At 34.7% G+C, this 20,136-nt stretch overlaps 1 protein-coding gene across 9 annotated transcripts in view; it reads right to left on the reverse strand.

The window, feature by feature from the left end:
• The window catches only part of LARP1B (La ribonucleoprotein 1B), a 133,110-nt gene that overhangs the window by 48,367 nt on the left and 64,607 nt on the right, over positions 1-20,136 (reverse strand). The gene's annotated exons all lie outside the window — the stretch shown is intronic.

Genomic DNA, 20,136 nt, shown 5'->3' on the forward strand with positions numbered 1-20,136 from the left:
TTGGGCTGCTGAAGCTTCCCCTTTCTAATGACTGTTACATAGTCACTTAGATGTTCTCTGCCCTGACCTACATATTAGAGAGGATTAGAGAGGCCAGGCTTTAATGAAAGGTCATTTGGCCATGGTGCATGAGGACCATTCATGCCTGGCCTAAGCTGTGAAAGAAAAAGGGAGTTTGAGAGATTCCCTGCACTCTACTACTTTTTGTTACGTTTCTGCCAATAAACCCTGTATCATACCTACATCACTCAGTGTGAATGGGTCCATGACCCATTAGAGAACAACATCCAGAGAGGGTCTTAGCAGGTAAAAAAAAATAATAATAATAACAAAACTGTCAGATGGACAAACTAAATATCATCATCACAAAACAGTCACAGTACCTTGCTCTTAACAGCTAACCAAACAATCTTTCCCTTCTGCCTTCAAACATGAACAGTTGTTAGCTCACACCATTCATTAGATCCTGCAAGTCTTTTAAACTAGAATCTATCATGTTTTCATGAGAATACATTAAGTGATTACTTCAGGGGCGCCTGGGTGGCTCAGTCAGTTAGGGTCTGCCTTAGTCTCAGGTCATGATCCTGGGGTGCTGGGATCAAGTTCCACATGGGACCCTCTGCTCAGCGGGGAGTCTGCTTCTCCCTCTCCCTCTGCCTGCCTCTTCCCCTGCTTGTGCTTCCTATCTCTCTCTCTGTGTCAAATAAATAAATAAAATCTTTTTTAAAAAAATGATTATTTTGGTTTGTCCTATACCAATCCTGCTCTCCCAAAATTCTTCAATAAGCTCTTTAAGCTAATTCAGAGTCATTACTCCTCACTGTCCCTTATCTTGTTATTACCAATTCCTACTAAAAAAGAACTTACTACTATGATTATCATATGTCAGAGATAAATATATTTCTAACCTGATGGGAACAAAAGTAATATGTTTCTGTTTTCACTTTTTAAATTAATTCATTAAGGCATCACACACATATATGCATATACACACTAGAGAAGTGCATTAATCATAAGTATACATCTCAATGAGTAATCAAAAGTGAATAGATCTGTGTTACCACCATTCAGGTAAAGACATTACCACACCCTAGAAGTAACTTTCATGTTCCTTCCCGTCACTACCCACTTCCTCTTCCTAAAGACAATCAATTAGCTGACTTTAATACTATAGGCATTTTGCCCAGTTTTGAACTTGATAAAAATATAATCATAATGAATGGTTTCTTATATGCAAAATTATCTTTATGAGATTCATTGATAGTTTGTAACACTACAGCAGAGGTCCCCAAACTACAGCCCCCAAAAAAGGCCAAACAGGTTTTTGTAAATAGTTACACTGGACCACTTACACACCCATTTGCTTAATTTCAGGTCTGGCTTCATTGCTACAACTCAGAGTAGTTGGCACAATGTATCACCTATAAAGACTAAAATATTTACTATGTAGCTCTTCACACAAAAAATTTCCTCATCCCTGCTCTATGGTATTCTATTGTATAATCACACCATAATTTAAAAAAATCCATTACACTGTTGGTAAGCATTCAATTCCTTTCCAGATTATAGCAATCACAAATAATGTTGCTATAAATATATTTTTATAAAACACTTCTCTTGCTGACAGAGATATACATTTTTTAAAGATTTTATATATTTTAGAGAGAGCAGGGGAGGGGGAAGGGAGAGGGAGAATTTCAGGCAGACTCTGGTGCTGATGTGGGACTTGATCTCATGACTCAGAGATCATGACCTGAGCTAAAGAGTTAGGATGTTCAACTGAGGTACCCAGGCACCCCAAAGAACACATTTTATTGAATGTTTACTAGAATTGGAATTGTTGAAAAGGGTGATATGCTTCAACTTTCACACAAAATGCCAAATAATGTTTTCACAGTGGTTGTACCTATTTCTGTTCCCACTAGCAGTATATATTGCTCTACATCCTCACCAACATTTAGTATTATCAGTTTATCAACTACGTAGTCATTCTAAATAGGACCAAACTATGGATATACATACACAACAACCTGATGGACCTCAAGGGCATTATGATTAAAAAACATCAATCTCAGGGCGCCTGGGTGGCTCAGTTGAGAGTCTGCTTCAGCTCAGGTCATGATCCCAGGGTACTATGATGGAGTCTGGCATCAAGGCTCCCTGCTCGGCGGGGAGTCTGCTTCTCCCTCTGCCCCTCCTCCTGCTTGCACTCTCTCCTCTCTCTCTCAACATGGACAGGATTAGAGAAGATTATGCTGAGTGAAGTAAGTCAAGCAGAGAAAGTCAATTATTATATGGTTTCACTTATTTGTGGAGCATAAAGAATAACACTGAGGACATTAGGAGAAGGAAAGAAAAAGTGAATTGGGGTAAATTGGTGGGGGAGATGAATCATGAGAGACTGTGGACTCTGAAAAACAAACTGAGGGTTTTGGAGCAAAGGGGTCAGGGGTTCGGTGAGCCTGGTGGTGGGTATTAAGGAGGGCATGTATTACATGGAGCACTGGATATGATGCATAAACAATGAATCCTGGAACACTGAAAAAATAAAATAAAATTTAAAAATAAATAAAATCTTATAAAAAATACAACAATCTCAAAAGATCACATGCTCTATGATTCTATTTATAGAACATTAACAAAATGACAAAATTATAGGGATGGAGAACAGATTAGTGGTGACCAGAGGTTAGGAACAATGAAGGAGAGACCCATAAATATGAGTCTTACAGCTCAAGGGAGATCCATGTGGTGATAAAATAGTTCAGTGTCTTGACTGTGATGGTAATTACATACATTTACACATGTGATAAAGTGACATAAAACTAGACACAGATGAGGCACTTGGATGGCTCAGTTAAGCATCTGCCTTAGGCTCAGGTCATGATCTTAGAGTCCTGGAATCAAGCTCCCTGCTTGGTAGAAGGCAGCCTGCTTCTCCTTCTCCTCCCTGCTTGTGATTTCTCTCATTCTTTCTCTTGAATAATAAAATCTTTAAAAAAAAATTATACACACACATTTGTGATAAGAAATATCAATATCCTGGTTTTAATATTGTGCTTCAATTATGTAAGATATAAACTTTGGAGGGAACCAGGTGAAGCATACACTGGACCTCTCTGTACTATATTTCCAACATCCTGGAACTCAATATCTCAAAATAAAAATTCAAAACTTTAAATATATAGCCACTCTGGTAGATCTATGTGTAATCACATTATGGTTTTAATTTGCATCTTCCTGATTACTTAATACTGCTAAGAACATATAATATATTTTATTTGGATTATTCAATTCTATTACTCGTTTTTTTAAAAGATTTTATTTATTTGAGAAAAAGATATAGAGACAGCACAAATGGGGGTGGGCAGGGAGAAGGAGAAAAAAGCTCTCCACTGAGCAGGGAGCCCAGTGCAGGGCTCCATCCCAGGACCCTGGAGCCACCCAGATGCCCCCAATTCTATTACTCATTTTTCTGCAGATTTCTTTCTCTTACTGATTTATGAGACCTCTTTATAATTAAATGTTGAAAATGTCTTCCTCCACTCTGTGGAAGAAGGAATTTGCCTTTTCACTCTTTCATGGTGTCTTTTGGTGAAAATAGTTTTTAATGTAGTGCATTTTATAAGTCATTTCCTTCATTCTGTAATTTCCTTCTTAAGAAATCTTTCCTCTTTTGGACTCCTCCTGTACTGTTGCTGGGAATGAAACTGGTGCAATTCTGGAAAACAGTATGGAGGTTCCTCAAAAAGTTAAACTTGCAACTACCCTATGATCCAGAAATTCCACTGGGTATTTACCCAAAGGATACAAAAATACAGATTTGAAGGCGTACATGCAACCAGATGTTTACAGCAGCATTATCAACAATAGCCAAACTATGGAAAAAGCCCAAACATTCATCAAGTGATGAATGCATAAAGAAAAGGTGGTAAATATACATACATTGGACTACTACTCAGCCATAAAAAAGAATGAAATCTTGCTATTTGCAATAAGATGGATGGAGCTGGAGTGTAGAATGCTAAGCGAAATAAGTCAGAGAAAGACAAATATCATATGATTTCACTCATATGCAGAATTTAAGAAACAAAACAGATGAACATAGGGGAAGGAGGAAAAAAGGAGAAAAAAAAAGGAAGAAGAAGAAGAAGAAGAGGGAAACAAACCACCAGAGACTCCTAATGATAGTGAACAAACTGATGTTTGAGGGAGGGAGGTGATTGGGGGTGGGCTGGATGAGTGATGTGTATTAAGGAAGGCACTTTGATGAGCACTGGGTGTTGTATGTAAGTGATGAATCACTGAATTCTCCTGAAACCAATATTGCATTGCTTGTAACTAACTAGAATTTAAATAAAAATTTCTAAATAAGTTAAATTTTTTAAAAAGGAAATCTTTCCCCTTTCTACAAATGCTATACCTTCTCTTTATAATTTTTTATCTGATTATGAAATTAACATACTCTCTATTTAAAAGTTTGAGCAGCACAAGGGAATAAAAGCAAAAAGCAACACACACACACACACACACACACACACAGAGCTTTCCTGACTCAAATATCATATAGTATCTCATCTTCTAGAATATTATTTTGCCTTTCACATTTAGAATCACAATATATGTAGAATTGATTCTTTGCATATGGTAGGAGATAAGGGTCAATGTGCACTTAAAAAAATGTGTATTCTGCAGATATTGATGCAGTATTTCATCAAACAGTTTCTTAACTGTATTATTTGCATTTTCTATATCCTGATTTTTCTTTATCTTCATTCACCTTTCTTAATAAGAAAGTTGTTTCAAAGTCTCCCATTATGTTTATAAATTTGATTTTTTTGTACCTGCCAATTTTCATCTTACATATTTTGATGCCACATTATTATATGCATACACTTTTAGAAGTATTATATTTTCTGTGGCAACTAAACCTTTTATACTTATGAAGTGTCCCTTTTTATCTTGAATAATTCTTTTTGCTTTGAAAAATCCACTATCAATAGAGTTACATCAGCTTTGTTATGTTTATTGTCAATAATTTATTCAAATCTACAAACACGTTTATCCTTTACATTGTTCTTCATTCTTTTCTATAGCTTCAAGCTTCCTTCTGGAATCATTTTGAAAATCTTTTGACTGTATCTCCTATGCCTAAAACAGTCCTTTTAATATTTTCTTTAAAGCAGATCTGCTGAAAACAAACTTTCTCAGTTTTCACATGGCTGAAATTATTTTACCTTCATTTTTAAACAAATTCATTGAGATATAACTCATATACCATAAAATTTGCCTATTTTAAGTATATGATTCAATGATTTATTTACTTTATTCCTGAACACTAATTCCCTTTCAGTACTGTGATTACATCATCCCACTGTCTCCTGGATTCCATTATTTCTGCTGAGAAGTTGGCTGTAAGGTTTATTTAAAAACAAAAACAAAAAACAAAAAACTGTATCTTTGGGGTCCCTGGGTGCCTCAGTTGGTTAAATGTCTGACTCTGGTTTCAGCTCAGGTCATGATCTCAGGGTCGTGGGATTAAGCCGTCAAGCTCTGCACTCAGTGCAAAATCTGCTTGAGATTATCTTCCTCTTCCCCTGCCCTTCTCACGCTTGTGCACACTCTCTCTCTCTCTCCCTCTCTCTAAAATAAATAAATAAATTTAAAACAATTTTTAATGTAGCTTCTAAAGTAATCTGTTTTTTTCCTCTGACTCTTATTGTTTTCAGCACTTTTACAATGATGGCTTTGACATGGTTTTCCTTGAATTTATACTTTGTGGAGTTCTTAGGACTTCTTAAATTACCCCTCAGCAGTTTTGGTAAAATGCCACCGGTGCATAGTCTCTACAAATATTACTTCTGCCTTGTTCTCTCCTCTCTCTTCTGATAATCCAATCTAATATATACCTTTTGACTGGATATCCTATGCCTTATACTAATTTCTGTATTATCTACCTTTTTTGCTCCATGCTTCACTCTGGAGTCTTTCGACCTATCTTATAGTTTAGTAATTCTGCATTTAGCTACACTTATCTACTGTTAAGGCAACTTCCTGTGCTCAGTTATTGCACTTTTCATTTCTGGAATGTCCATTTGATTTTTTTTTTTTTTTTTAAGATTCCAGTTCTCTGCTGAAATTCTCCAACTTTCTTTTTTTTTAAATCATATTAACAATAGCTAACTTAAAATGTTTGATAACTCTGTTATCTGCATCCCTATGGGTCTATTTCTTGTTTCTTTTTTATTTTTCCATCACATCACCTTGTCTTCTTATATGCCTGACTATTTTTTGAGAGGCAGACATTATTATTAAAAATTTGAGGCCTAGGACACTACTTTCCTCCAGAAAGGATTTGTTTCAGTTAAGTGGCTAGAGGCATCAGAATGTTAACTCAATAAAAGATTAAAATTATTAGAAACTGACTACTGAAAGCAGATCTTTTCCAGTTTACCCTACTTCCTAAAATGTAGCCCTTCAGAGTTCCCAAAGCCTGGAAGGTTTACTGGAGGTTCTCTTCCATCTAGTTTTTGAATTCCAATTTTTGTCACCCTTGCCCCGTGATTTTTTTTTTTTAACTCTTTTCTGCCTCTCAGTTGATTTTTCTGGAACTGACAGATGCCTCTAAGGAAATGCAGACACTGATGCCTGTGTTATTTAGATTTCCTACTTTCAGATTTTGACCACACAATTCTTTACTATATTATTAGTTCTGCCTTAACAAAAGTTTTTTTTTTTTTTAATCAACTTTCCTAGCTGTTCTCAGCAGGAAGACTCACGTGAATTAATCAATCTACCAAAACTAAATATACGCTCAAATCTAGTTTTTTAATAAATGTATAACTTGTTTTGCTCTAAAAGGGGTCAAAGAGTCTTAATAATCGAATGTATAAGAAATACTTATAAACACATGAATTACATTTCACTATGCGAGTAAAAAACAGGCATATATGAGGTACAAGAGTAGAAGAGAAGAGTGATTTATTTGGAATAGAGAACAATAAATGCTATCAAAGAATTATTTCCTGAGGGGATAATATTTGAACTAGATTTGCAATCTAAAGGATGAAAAGGAGTTTGGCAAGCAAACCATATTGAAAAGATACTGCAGGCAGAGGGAACAAAACATGCAATGTGGTAATGATGGAGTATAAAATTTAATTCTGAAAGCAGTGGCATAATGAAGATAGACATATATGAAAGAGCCAAATCATGAATTACTATTTGCCAAGGAATTTGCACTTTATTTTGGAGGGGTGAGTAAAGAAGCACCAATTAGAATTAAGAAAAATATATAAATGGCTATACCTTAGAAATGTGAGGGGTTACATTCTTTTCCTTGGGATCATTTACTTTGAAAATAATGTAAGCCTGAAACTGTATCCATCATTGCAAGCACATGGAGCAAGCTGGTTGAAAATGAAATGTTAACACAGAAGAAAGCACATCAAAGATAGGGAGCAGAGAGATGTAAAATCATACTCTTAAGTTTCAGATAAAGACTCACCTAAAAGCAACAACTGCTTCTTGGACTTCTGGTGATAAACTCCATTACTTGCTGGGAAGAAAGGAGGAAAGGAGAAAAGAAGCAAGAGACTACTCTGACAAGAGGAAAGCTGCAAAGGGAATAAACTAGAGCCAAGAACCTAGTGTATAAACTACATGGAAAGATGATGCAGTCCAGAACTATTGCATGGCTGTAGGAATGGATAGGAAAGGATGGATAGGACTTAGTGACAAACTGCATGTTGGAAGTTAGAAGTTGATAAAGAGTCCTGAGGTACCCAACCTACATTTAAAAATACAGGGGACAAATTGGGGATAGGTTCCTCTAATTTCTTTAAATGGAGATAACACAAAATGAGATACCTTAGGAACAAGAGAGATAGCTGGAAAATCTGACTGGTTATATATTGCTAGATACCCACAGACACAGGAATGTCATTAGCCATACAGTTAATGACAAAGACCTGGGAGCAGAGTCCCTTACTTGTGGAAAAGATAATACAAGATAACAAAGCAATAAGGGAGGAGATTAAGGACAGAAGCAGGGAAGACCATATTTAAAAAGCAAGCAAAAACTGTACACTTAAAAAAGAGAGGGGAAAGTAGACAGTCTTGTTGTGTCATAAAGTATGAAAAGTGCTAAACAAATAGGGGCATATCACTTGTACACAAGTCACCCTGAGAAAGCTCTAGCCTGACCATATTTGAGACATTCTGAACATCAAAATGAATAATTCAAGTGGCACCTGGGTGACTCAGTTGGTTAACCATCCAACACTTTGTTTTGGCTCAGGTCATGATCTCAGAGTCATGGGATCAAGCCCTACACAGGGCCCTGCCCTCAGTGGGGAGTCTACTTGAGGTTCTCTTTTTCCCTCTTCCTCTACCCTCCCCCACATGCTCTAAAATAAATATATTTTTTTAAAAGAATAATGACAGGAATGAAAAGGAACCCATTCTAAAGTCCATACTGACCCTAAAAATAAATAATTTAATTAATTAATAATAAATAAAATGGAGCTCTTTTTTTAACAGAAGAATGCAAAGTAATTAACATAAAGAGAAAAAATTAAAAAATTACCATCATATAATCACCATAGTAGTAATATATTCAGGAAAAATCATCAATAAAGGCTAAAACATTGAGTGGAGACTGCTGGGGAGCAATTTGCAATTTCCAATTGTCACTCCAGAGATAACTAATTAATTACAAAAGGGAATAGGTACCTTTACAATGAATAAATCTGGTACACATCTTGATAACCAAATGACCAATTCTAGACCCAACATCATTATGTCTCCTGAGGTAATGTACTGAACAGTGCACAACATCACCCAAGTAATGTTCCTGCCAAAATATTTAACCTGAAATTAATCGTGTGGAAATGTCAGGCAAACCTAAACTAAGGGAAATTTTATACAATCACTAAACTGGATGCTTCAAAAATGTCCATGTCATAGAAAAGAAAAAAAGGCTGAAGAATTCATCTAAATGAAAGAACATTAAAAAATATAATTCTAGGGGCAACTAGGTGGCTCAGTGGGTTAAACCTCTGCCTTCAGCTCAGGTCATGATCTCAGGGTCCTAGGATTGAGCCCCGCATTGTGTTCTCTGCTTAACAGGGAGCCTGCTCCGCAGCCTCCCCCGCCCGCCTGTCTCTCTGCCTACTTGTGATCTCTCTTTCTCTGTCAAATAAATAAATAAAATCTGTAAAAATATATATAATTCTAAAAGCAATGGTTGGTATCAAAAAAATAGTTGGTATCAAAAAAAAGTTTTGAAGGAATTATGATAATTGTGAGAAATCAAAACATGAACTGTATATTAGATAATAGCATTCTATCAATGCTAAACTTCCTTTGTTTGATAGTTACGGTTGCACAAGAGAATGCACTTGTTTTTAGGAGATACAGGATAAGAGATGTAATGATGAAGTGATGAAATGTCTACAACTAACTCTGAAATGGTTCAGGAAAAGGCATGTATTTTACATGTATCTATAAAAGTATAATATAATGAGAAAAAAAGCAAATGTGGTTAAGATGTTAACAACTGTTGAATCTAGGTGAAAGGTATACTGATGTTCATTATATTATTCTTGAAACTTTTCTAAAGATTTAAACTCTCCGAAACAGGGACTTGGAATAAATGCAGATATGTATTACAGATAGAGAAACATGTCTGTAACATATATAAAAAACTAACACACTTTAATAATGTCTTTCCGAAGTATACATTTATTTACAATTCATATTGGCAAGAATAAGAAGGATTCTCTTCAGCCAAGTTTCTGGAAAGAACCCTTGGTACTGCAACTATATCACCTCCTACTTATATCAATATGAACCGCAGTCTGGGTGGTAGAAGTAGGTAAACAGTTAAGATTTTTTTTTTAAAAAAATGACCATGACCTTAGAAAAAGTAAGAAGCCCATAGAAGCAAATATTAAAGTTGAGAATACGTCCCTTTGTGGTTCATGATCCCAGAAACCATTTATTTTCCTGGCTTCTTCAAGTGAAACTTTTATATAACTACACCTATTTTTTCTCCTAATAAGTACTAATGGGCATTCTTTTCTCTTTTGTTCCCCTCTTGTTTTTCTAAACCTTAATAATTCAATAATTTTTCCAGTTTTAATTCTCTCTTCTACACTAAATACCTTAAAATCTATATCACTGGCTTTCTTACCATGTCCAGGATTTAGAGAGAGGATTAAAGACATTTTACATGAAGAGACACCATAACACCAATCAACATTTTCATATGTGATCCCAGTATTATTCCCTTTTAGTTTTTCCTTGTTAATGTTCCTATTTCTATCACACTAATACTCTGAACTGTTTCTTTCTATTTCTTTCTTTCTTTCTTTTTTTTAAGATTTTATTTATTTGAGAGAGAGAGAGAGAAAGAGAGCACAAGAGGAGAGTGAGAGGGAGAAGCAGACTCTCTACCAAGCACAGAGCCTAATGTGGGGCTTGATTCCAGGACCCTAAAATCATGACCTGAGCCAAAGGCAGCTGCTTAAGTGACTGAGCCACCCATGTGCCCCTACGAACTATTTCTTTAAAACCTTTTCCCAGGGGCGCCTGGGTGGCTCAGTGGGTTAAGCCGCTGCCTTCGGCTCAGGTCATGATCTCAGGGTCCTGGGATCGAGTCCCGCATGAGGCTCTCTGCTCAGCAGGGAGCCTGCTTCCTCCTCTCTCTCTCTCTGCCTGCCTCTCTGCCTACTTGTGATCTCTCTCTGTCAAATAAACAAATAAAATCTTTAAAAAAAAAAAAAAAACCTTTTCCCATAAAAAAAAATAATAATAAAATAAAAATAAAAATAAAACCTCTTCCCAGTTTGGCACTTTTCATTCTCACAAAGCCTAGAACATAATCAGTTGTTAATGAATGTTGAAAAAAAAAATGTCCCTTTAGCTCAACATTTCATTTCACCTTTATTATGAATGAGTATGTTAACTCAATTTTTGCCCTCTCCAACTCTGAGCTAGGCTGTGTCAAATTAAACCATATTAATTCATATTTTGATCACATCACGTTATAAGAACTACAACTGCTCCTGATTCTAAATTCCCACATAACTTTCAAGATACTTCACAGTCTAACCCCATCACACCTACCCAAACAATGTTCAATTTCAGCAAAGTATCATTGTTAACATTTAACTTATAGAAATCTGATTTAGGGCCACCTGGGTGGCTTAGCTGATTAAGCATCTGACTCTTGGTTTCCATTCGGGTAATGACCTCACACTCTGTGTCAAGTCCATGCTTAGTGAGCAGTCTACCTGAGATTCTCTCACCCTCTCCATCTCCCCCCACCCCCTGTTCTCTGTCTCAAATAGACATTTAAAAAAATTTTGATTTATTCTTGTGTAGCAGTAACAATAATGGTAGTTTTCCAGGAATGCAACTGCCATTCTATGCAATGAACAAATGTACTAACGTAATCAAACCCTAAAATGCTAACTCACATAAGAAAAAAAAACCAACAAAAGGATGTATACATTTTAATAATGTTCTGATCCCTAGAAAGTAAAGTGTTCAAACAAGTATAGTTACACCCAGTCCTAAAGGACTTAATTTTATAATTAAGGGGTTTTTTAAGTTTCCATGCTACTGTGGAGTGCAAGGCACCACTTGAACTCATGGCCCTGAGATCAAGACATGAGCTAAGATCAAGAGTCAATTAACTGACTAAGCCACCCAAGCACCCAAAGGGCTTTAATGCTTTAAAAATAAAGTCGAGAACCATAAAGAAACAGCATTTGCATTATTTTAAAAATTAGTCTCTAAGAAGATGACCATGAACATAAAGAGCCACCAAGTTAGAATCCTCATAAATTTTCTCAAGTGCTTCAAAAAGCGAATCATTTTATCTAATCCTGCTATATTATTATATACATGATAAATTTACATAGCACATTATGATGTGGGGCTGTACTAAGCCATATACATAACTGATGGGTGGTTTAAATACTTTGGCTATACTCAACTTACAACTTAAAAGGACTCTAGAATCAATTCGCAAATAATACTTAACTCTACTGTATTAGAGAATTCTTAGACCAATCAATACTGAGCAAACTGTCTTTGCTCAACAGACAATATAAAAAAATTGCAAGCTATGTTTTTCATGAATTCGATCATTATTAGGATATTAGTAAGTATATCTGATACCAGCCTAAGTGTCTTAGTGAAAATAACAACAAACTGATACAAAGTACCTATTTCTAGCATTGTACAACTATCAGTCTAAGACTGTGATTTCTGAGAGGAGAAATTTACAAGGTGGATTCCACCATCATCTGAGCTCTCTTAATGGATACAATTTCCTAACCATGGCATAGGAAGCTTCAGCCCAAGGAAAGAATGGCTATCCTGCTGAGCTGAGAAGGTAGTACTTAGCATTCCAGGAAGCTGGAGCAATGCAATCTGTGAAAAGAACACTGAAGAAGAGGCAGCTATGACGGGTAAGGGGGCAGTAAGTTTGAGTAAGGTTCAGACCCCCTAATGGCTAAACTACGTACATGGAGGACAAAACTCCCTGAGACATATCCAAAAGTAGCTGCTATGGGGTTGAGCTAAATAGATATACTAAAGGTTCACAGTGTTAGGAAATGACAAGCACTCAAATCCAGTTGAGAATGGAAACCCCTTGTTAACCACTCAGTAATACCCACGGCACCCAGGTGAGATACATTTAAAAAATTAGGCCTTGCTATAAAGCAAAGCTCACACCCTAAAGAAAGATCTACTCTAGGCCCCTAGCATAGTTTAACACAAAATTTGGCAATACATTGGGTAAGACAGAGTTTAGAGGTTAAGTTCTGTCAAGCTAAAGGCTTTCCACAAATCTGACCAAACAAAGATGAAATCAAGCCCATGCAATTCCAAGCTGGCCAGCCAACTGAACAAAAAAACCCAACATTCATCAACAGAAGATGACATAATCTATAACCTCTAAAGTAAAGTATTTACATGTTCCATAAAATATTTTTTTAGATTATTAGATGTGAAAAGAAAGGAATATATAACCCTCAGTCAAGAAAATAAAAAAGCAATAAAAATATGTTTATAAAAAATAAAAAATTAAAAAAAATACAAAAAAAAAAAGCAGCCAATAGGAACGACAGTTCCTTTTCTTTGAAAAAGAGAAAAAAAAAAAAACCAGACCGGGGAGGTGGGGGGAACACTTTATATACAAGGGAACAACAATACAGATAAAGGTTCATTTCTCATGAGAAACAGTTTAAGGCCTTAACAGAGTATCTTCCAGATGGTGGAAATTCAAATTCAAATGTTGGACTTTAAGACAAGGACTTTAAAGCAAATATTACATATTTATGTCTGATGAACTGAAGGAAAAGATAGCCTTAATGAGTGAACAGGTAAGGAATCTCAGCAGGAAAAAAGTAAACTACAAAGAACAGAAACTCTAAAAATAAAAAGTTTGTATTGGGTGAGCTTAAAAATAGAGGGGAGATGGCAGACAAAAGATAGTGAAATTAAATACAAATTAGAAGATACAATCCAATCAGGTAAGAAAACAAGAACTTCAGGATCTTTGAAACTATGAAATGGTGTAACATACATATAATTGAAATCCCAAAATTTAAAAATGAATAAGAAAGAGTAGGAAGAAATAATAGCTGAAATTCTCTTCAGTTTTGAAGAAAACCTTCAAATTATTGGTCCAAGAATTTCAGTTAACCCTACGCTGAATGAATTCAAAGAAAGCCAGTCAGAGACAGATCGTAGTAAAATTGCTGAAAAATCAGTGTTAAAGTGGAAATCCTGAAAGCAGCCACACAGCGGGGGAAAACGCTTTATATACAAGGGAACAACAATACAGATAATTCATTTCTCATGAGAAACAGTTTAAGGCCTTAACAGAGTGTCATCATTAAAATGCAAGACAACAACAACAAAAATAATCTTTCAATCCAGCTTCTGTATCTGGTAAAGATATTATCCAAAAATTAGTGTGAAATAAAGATATTAAAGGCATTATCAGGTAAACAAAAACTAGGATGATTTGTCAGCAGATCTGCACTACAAGAAATGCTAGAAAGTGCTCACAGGCTGAAAGGAAAATAATAGCAGATAGAAACATAACAGAGAAAGGAATTAAAAAGACTGATATAAAATACTATTATACTAAGTGAAATAAGTTAGAGAAATACAAATACCATATAATTTCACTTACATGTGGAATCTAAAAAAACAAAACAAATTAATAAACAAACCAAAAGCAGAATCAGACCTATAAATACAGAGAACAAACTGATGGGTGCCACAGGGATAGGGGAATGGGCAAAATAGGTGAAGGGGACTGAGAGATACAAGAATCTACAAGAATCCAGTTAAGGGGTGAATAAGTCATGGGGATAAAAGATTTTGCACTATAGAGAATTTGTCTATGGTATTGTAATAGTGTTCTATGACAACTGACTGTAGCTACACTTGTGGTGAGAGCAAACTGTGAGGTATAGACATGGATCACTATGTTATACACCTGAAACTAATGTAACATTTTATGTCAACTAGAATTTTAAAAATTTAGGTAATGTAAAAATAAATATATTTTTAAAATAAAAATAAATTTAGTACTGGTGGGAAAAAAAGACTTGTTTCCTTTTCACAATTTCTTAAAAAGACTACTGATACCTTTTGTTTTTTTAAGACAACTGATACTTTAAAGCATTAAAATATTATTTTAACATGGGACTTAGAATACATGTAAAAGAATAGAACAACAATAGCACAAAGGTAATGGAGTTATATTTTTGTAATTACATATTATATACTTACTTGTAAGCCTCAAAGTATTAAAATTAGTTGAGAAGTTAAAAGTATAAAGTGGTACAATAATGGCTCTAAATAAATTTTGAAGTTAAGAGTTAACCACTAACATAAAAACTATAAAGACATAACTAACATTCAAAAGAGGAAATGAAATATTATAAAATGTTTATCCCAAGAGGATCTAATACTTAAAGGACTCTAATACTTAAAAATTGTAAATCACATTTCTAAATAATCTATGAACAAGAGAAGAAATCACAATGAAAATTATAAAATATTTCAACTATATGATTAACAACACAGCAGATCGAAATTTGCCAGAAGTCAAACCAAAGCTTAGAGAAATTTGTAGCTTTAAATGACTATAAAAGGAAAAAGGTTTACTAGTGAATATGTTTCAACCTTAGGAAGCTAGAAAATAAGAGCAAATTAAATCCAAAGTAAACAAAAATAAATTACAGTAAAAATCAATGATACAGAAACAACACACTGAGAACATAAAACAGTGTTCTATCAAACAATTTTTGCTGTGGTTCTAACTATATCTTCCCAATTAATAATAAGGTTAAGCAATTTTTTCATTTGCTTCTTTGTCATTTGGATTTCCTCTTTCCCAAAAAACACATCCTTGGCTTTTGGTGATTTTTAAAAAGGGCTTTCTTTGCCTATTGAGTCTTAAGAATTCTAACACACTCTGGATAATCATTTGGGACCATTTATATTCTAAAATATATTCTCTCAATTTGAAAATTATCTATTTTCCATAGTCTAGTCTTTAAAAAACATACTTTTTTTGGTTGTTATTTTTAAAAATTTGTTTTATTAAGGTATAATTTGTAGTTTCAGGTGTACAATATAGTAATTCATTATTCAAGGCTCATAATGATGTATACTCTTACCCTCCATTATTTCACCCATCCCTTAACCACTTCCCTCTGACAACCACAAGTTTTTTCTCTGTATTTAAGTCTGTTTTTTAGGGGTTTTTAAAATTCATTTATTTTGTTTCATATATGTATAAATGCCACATGTGGAAAGCATGTGGTATTTTTCTTTCTCTGACTGACTTACTGCACTTGGCATTGTACCTTCTAGGCCCATCCATGTGGTTGCAAATGGTAAGAGCTCATCCATCCTTTTTTATGGCTGGGTAATATTCCTCTGTGTGTGTGTAATAAAATAAACATTTTATTTATATTTATTCATATATTTTATTATGATTAAATATAAAATATAAATGTATATTTACTTATATATGTTTTATTTTATATATACAGTGGAATAAAACACAAACACACACATATATAAAACACTTGTTTATACATTAATCAATCAATGCACACTTGGGCTGCTTTCATACCATGCCTATGGCAAATAATGCTGTAATAAACATATGGGTGTATATATCTTTTTAAATTATTGTGTTTGTTTTCTTTTAGTAAATACCCAGTAGTGGAATTATTGGATCATATGGTAATTCTACTCAAAATTTTTTGAGGAACCTCCATATTATTTTCCACAGTGGCTGCACCAGCTTCCATTCCCACCAACAATGTACAAGGGTTCCTTTCTTTCTTCATCCTTGCCAACATTTGTTTTTTCTTGTTTTTTATTTTAGCCATTCTGAAAGATGTAAGGTGATCTCTCACTGTGGCTTTAATTTGCATTTCCTTGATGGTTAGGGAGGTTGGGCATCTTTCAAGTGTCTGTTGGTCATATGTATGCCTATTCAAGCCTTTTGCCTATCTTTGGATTATTTGTTTTTTGGTGTTGAATAGTGTACTTTTTCTATATATTTTTGAATACTAGTCCCTTATTGAATACATCATTCGCAAATATTTTCTCCCATTCAGTAGATTGCCTTGTTTTTTTTAATGGTTTCCTTGCTATGCAAAAACCTTTTATTTTGGTGTAGTCCCAATAGTTTAAATTTGCTTTTGTTTCCCTTGCATGAAAAGACACATCTGAAAAGAGACTGCCATTGCTGATGTCAAAGATACTACTGCTTATGTTTTAGGAGTTTTATGGTTTCAGACTTACATTTAAGGTCCTTAATCCATTTTGAGTTTACTTTGGTATATTATGTAAAAAGTAGTCCATTTTTACTCTTTTACATGTAACTGTTCAGTTTTCCTAGCACCATCAGCTAAAGAGATTGTCTTTCCCCCATTATATATCCTTGCTTCCTTGGTTGTAGACTGACCATATGTGTGTGTGTGTTTATTGATAGGCCCTCTCTTCTGCTCTATTAATCTTTGTGCCAGTACCATATTGTTTTGATTACTATAATTTTGTTACATACCATAAAGTTTGAGATTGTGACACCTCCAGCTTTGTTCTTCTTTCTTAAGATGCTTTTCAATTTGGAGTCTTTGTGGTTCCATACATGTTTTAGGATTATTTGTTCTAGTTCTGTGGAAAATGTTGTTTTTATAAAAATTACATTTCTTTATTACAAACAGAGCTTCCCTATGACCCTGCAATTGTACTACTGGGTATTTACCCCAAAGATACAGATGTAGTGAAAAGAAGGGCCATCTGTACCCCAATGTTTATAGGAGCAATGGCCACAGTCGCCAAACTGTGGAAAGAACCAAGATGTCCTTCAACAGATGAATGGATAAGAAGATGTGGTCCATATACATTATGGAGTGTTATGCCTCCATCAGAAAGGATGAATACCCAACTTTTGTAGCAACATGGATGGGACTGGAAGAGATTATGCTGAGTGAAATCAGTCAAGCAGAGACAGTCAATTATCATATGGTTTCACTTATTTGTGGAGCATAACAAATAGCATGGAGGACAAGGGGAGATGGAGAGGAGAAGGGAGTTGAGGTAAATTGGAAGGGGAGGTGAACCATGAGAGACTATGGACTCTGAAAAACAATCTGACGGGTTTGAAGCAGCAGGGGGTAGGAGATTGGGGAAACCAGATGGTGGGTATAATAGAGGGCATGGATTGCATGGAGCACTGGGTGTGGTGCAAAAATAATGAATACTGTTATGCGGAAAATAAATTTTAAAAAATTATATTTCTTTGCAGTAGTACATTTCATTTGTATTGTATGGACATTTTAGCAATATTGATTCTTCCAATCCATGAGCAGAGTATACCTTTTCATATTTCATCTTCAGTTCCTTCCATCAATGTTTAATAGTTTTAAGAGTATAGGTCTTTCACCCGCTAGGTTAAGTTTATTCTTATGTATTTATTCTTTTTGGTGCAATTCTAAGTAGGATTACAATTTCTTAATTTCTCAATTAATTTCTCTTTTTGATACTCATTATTAGTGTAAAGGAACTCAACAGATTTCTGTATATTAATTTTGTATTCTGTGACTTTACTGAATTAATTTTTCAGTAGTTTTCATCAGTCATTTCTGATAGTTTTTTGGTGGATTCTTCAGGGTTTTCTATATATAATATCATGTTACCTGCCACTAATGAAAATTTTACTTCTTTACAAATTTGGAAGCCTTTTCTTTTTTCTGATTGCTATAGCTAGGACTTTCAGTACTAGCCTGAATAGAAATGGTGTTAGATCATCCTTGCCTTGTTCCTGACCTAGCTAAAAGTTAATTAATTTCATTCATCTTAAAGAACCACTCAGGAGTGGCTCATTAATCTTTTTTTTTTTTTTTTTTTTTAGTCTCTATTTATTTCTGCTCTGATCTTTATTACTTCTTTCCTTCTACTTCTTTTTCAAGCCCCTGCAGGTGTGAAGTCAGGTTGGTTGAGATTTTTTCCTTCCTGTGGTAGGCCTGTATGGATACAATCTTTCCTCTTAGAACACCTTTTACTAAGTAACCCAAAGTTTTTGGACCACTGTGTTTTCATTCTCATTTGTCTCCATGTATTTTTTTATTTCCTCTTTGATTTCTTGGTTGACCCTTTCATTGTTTGGTAGCATGTTATTTAGCATCCATGTATTTGTGTTTTTCCCAAGTTTTTTTTTTTTTTTAAGATTTTATTTATTTGAAAGAGAGAAAGCCTGAGAGAGCACAAGCAGTAGGAAGGGCCAAAGGAGAGGGAGAAGCAAGCTCCCTGCTAAGCATGGAGCAGGACAACATGGGGCTCAATCAAATGACCCTGAGATCAGGACCTAAGTGGAACACAGCCACTTAACTGACAGAGCCACCCGGGTGCCTCTCAAGCTTTTTATTGTGATTAATCGATACCCAGTTTCATATTGCTGTGGTTAGAAAAGATGTTTTTAAATTTTTTAATTTTATTGAGAATTGTTTTTTTGGCCTAATGTCATCTATTCTGGAGAATGTTCCATGTGCACTTAAGAATGTGTATTCAGGGGCACGTGGGTGACTCAGTTGGTTAAGCAGCCAATTCCTGATTTTGGCTGAGGTCATGATATCAGGGTCATGGGACTGAGCCCCACATAAGGCTCCATGCTCAGCACAGAATAATTGGGATTCTCTCTCCCTCTTCCCTTCCCCCCAGCTCACTTGAGCAGTCATTCTCAATAGATAAAATCTCAGGGGAAAATGTGTATTTTGTTTTTTTGGATGAAACCTTATATCTAATAGGTCCATTTGGTCCACATGTCATTCAAAGCCACCATTTCCTTGATTTTCTATCTGAAAGACCTACCCACTGATGTAAATAGGGTTAATGCCCCCTACTATTGTGTTACTATCAGTTTCTTCCTTTATTTCCATTAATAGTTGGTTTATATATTTAGGTGCCTCCATGCTGGATGCATAAATATTTACAATCATTTTATCATCTGGTTGGATTGTTCCCATCATTATGCAGTGTCCTTCTTTTTCTCTTATTACAGTCTTTGTTTTTAAGGCTCTTTTGTCCAACAATATATATTGCTACTCCAGCTTTCTTTTCACTTTCATTTGCATAGTAAGTGTTTCAATATTCCTTCACTTTCACTCAGAACTTCTTTAGGTATGAAGTTAAGTCTCAGAAGTCATATATAGATAAGTCTTTTTAAAAACTAATCAGTTATCCTATATCTTCTGATTGGAGCATTTAGTCCATTTATATTTAAATAATTGGTAAGTACATACTTACTGCCATTTTACTACTTGTTTTATGGTTGTTTTGGTAGTTTTTCTGCATACCTTTCTTCTCTTGCTCTCATCCTTGTGGTTTGACAGCTTTCTTTAGTGCTTTGCTTGGATTCTTTTATTTTTTGTGTATCTATAATAGGTTTTTGATTTGTGGTTACCTTAGGTTAATATATAACATCTTATGCATACTGCAGTTTATACTAAACTAATGGTTACTTAAGTTTCAACCCATTCTAAATGCATTAAAATATTATGTCATTTTTTACATCCTTTTATT

Source organism: Mustela nivalis (assembly GCF_964662115.1).
Source record: "Mustela nivalis genome assembly, chromosome: 4".
In the NCBI taxonomy this organism is placed as follows: Eukaryota; Metazoa; Chordata; class Mammalia; order Carnivora; family Mustelidae; genus Mustela; species Mustela nivalis.